The sequence below is a fragment of the Lipotes vexillifer genome, unplaced genomic scaffold, assembly GCF_000442215.2.
Source record: "Lipotes vexillifer unplaced genomic scaffold, Lipotes_vexillifer_v1.1 scaffold164, whole genome shotgun sequence".
Lineage (NCBI taxonomy): Eukaryota > Metazoa > Chordata > Mammalia > Artiodactyla > Lipotidae > Lipotes > Lipotes vexillifer.
Window position 1 is genome coordinate 4,259,966 of NW_006789313.1, and position 2,430 is coordinate 4,262,395.

The window sequence follows — 2,430 nt, forward strand, 5'->3', positions numbered from 1 at the left end:
CAGGAACTTGCAGGTATGCTCAGGACCCCTGTTGCCTCTCCCAACAATCATCTTTTTTTTTCTTAATTAAGTTTTATTGGAATATAGCTGCTTTACAATGTTGTGTTAGTTTCTGATGTACAGCAAAGTGAATCAGTTATATATATATACCCTCTTTTTTAGATTTCCTTCCCATTTAGGTCACCACAGAGCACTGAGTAGAGTTCCCTGTGCTATACAGTCAGTTCTCATTAGTTGTCTATTTTATACATAGTAGTGTATATATGTCAATCCCAATCTCCCAATGCATGCCACCGCCCTTCCCCCCTTGGTGTCCATAAGTTTGTTCTCTACATCTGTGTCTGTCTCTGCTTTGCACATAAGTTCATCTGTACCATTTTTCTAGATTCTACATATAAGCAATATTATCCAATATTTGTTTTTCTCTTTCTGACTTACTTCACTCTGTATGACAGTCTCTAGGTCTATCCACATTTCTGCAAATAGCACTATTTTGTTCCTTTTTATGGCTGAGTAATATTCCATTGCATATATGTACCATATCTTCTTTATCCATTCCTCTGCTGATGGACATTTAGGTTGCTTCCATGCTCTGGCTATTGTAAATAGTGCTACAATGAACACTGGGGTGCATGTATCTTTTTGAATTATGGTTTTCTCCGGGTATATGCCCAGTAGTGGGATTGCTGGATCATATGGTAATTCTATTTTTAGTTTTTTGAGGAACCTTCATACTGTTCTCCATAGTGGCTGTATCAATTTGCATTCCCACCAACAGTGTAGGAGGTTCCAACAATAATCTTAATCACAGGGAATGTTTTAGGCATTTCTGTACCCTTAACACCTGGCATGACATGGGACACAGTGTAGACACTTGTTAAGTTTGCTAAATGAATGACTACAAGTTAGAAATCCTGAGTTCGAAGCCAAAGACAGCTGCTCAATATCAAGACCATGGACACAGTCACTTAATCTCCTTAAGCTTCATTCTCTTAATTTCTAGAAAATGTTCAAAAATAGAAACTCAAAAAAGGAAATGAAAAGATAATGAAAAAATTACCTCCAAGGATTCTTCTATCTCTAAAACTGAAAGTTTCTATAATTTTCTAAACAGGAGATGCCAGAAAGCCTGGGTGCCTGATTGTCTCTCTGACAGATGTGATTCCCGTTGCATTCCCACCATGGAGGTAGAAATTCGTGACAACAAACTTAGAATTCTAATTTTGGTTACCCGAAGTTATTCATGATAACCTCAAATTTCACTATAAAATTTCATAAAGACTAAACTCTATAAAAACAAGGCAGAAAACTCTGTCACAGAATTCTCAAGGTAAATATTAAAACCACATAAATTATCTACTTAGCTAGTAAATGATAGATGAATAGATGAAGAAAAACCTTCTCAAACTTCATGATTTTAAGAGACTAGCAGTGCCATTAACACTGAAACATCTCCCTCTATGTACAATACACAGGATGCAATATTTAAGGGATAATAGATAATGAGCACGTGACTATTAAGTCCCTTCTACAAATGCCAGCAAAACATGTAAGATACAGATTTAATTTCCAAGAGGAATTCCCACCACAGATTATGAAAAGCTATGTGGGGAATGTACACCACACTGAGTCACAAACTTAAGCAGTATATATTGACATTTCATTAACATCAGTTCCATTCTTAGGTTAACTGAAAATGCTGAGACAGACAGATGTAGTATTCTCGTAACAAATCATGCGAAGGTATTCCTTCCAATCCCTTCAAGTATGACGGTACACTAAGAATATACAATGCAGTATCCTGTATGGGTTTTAATCTTTGAGTTATGTCACTTTTCAGATGGAAAAGACATATTTGAGGGTTTTTTCCATCAAATTCATTTGATATTGGCTTTTTTTTTGACCAAAAGAATCAACAGCACCAGGCAGTCCTCGGACCTGTCCCTTGCCTCAGCAGTGTTAGGTGGAATAGACCCAAGATCTGCCCTCTTACTCCAGCCTCTTGATCACCCCTCAAATCCCCTCTCCAGCTGCAGCCTCCAGGACATCTCCTTGCCATCCTTTGCTTCCCACAACAGTTAACCCCAGATTTCGTGCTTAGCTCCTTGTCGCCAATCAACCATGAGCTCCCAGATCCAGCAGAATTATTCCACCAAGGTCAAAGCTGCTATCACCCACCTGATCAACCTGCATCTGTGGGCTTCCTACACCTCCCTCTCTCTGGGCTTCCATTCCAGCTGCAAAAGTGTGGCTGGCGATGAGCTGCCGGGAAAATGCAAGGGCACCAAACATCTCTAGAAGATACAGAACCAGGGCTGCAGCTGAGTCCTTTTCCAGGACATGAAGAGGCGGCCTCAAGATGAGTGAGGTCACAGTCTGGGTGGCAAGGAAGGGGCCGTGGCCCTAGAGGAAACCCTGAACCAGGTCCTG

At 39.9% G+C, this 2,430-nt stretch overlaps 1 protein-coding gene and 1 pseudogene across 1 annotated transcript in view; one reads left to right on the forward strand and one right to left on the reverse strand.

The window, feature by feature from the left end:
• The window catches only part of AVEN (apoptosis and caspase activation inhibitor), a 185,225-nt gene that overhangs the window by 134,578 nt on the left and 48,217 nt on the right, over positions 1–2,430 (reverse strand). The window lies entirely within an intron of this gene.
• LOC103086571 (lupus La protein homolog) overlaps positions 2,122–2,430 on the forward strand; it is a 12,866-nt pseudogene continuing 12,557 nt past the window's right edge.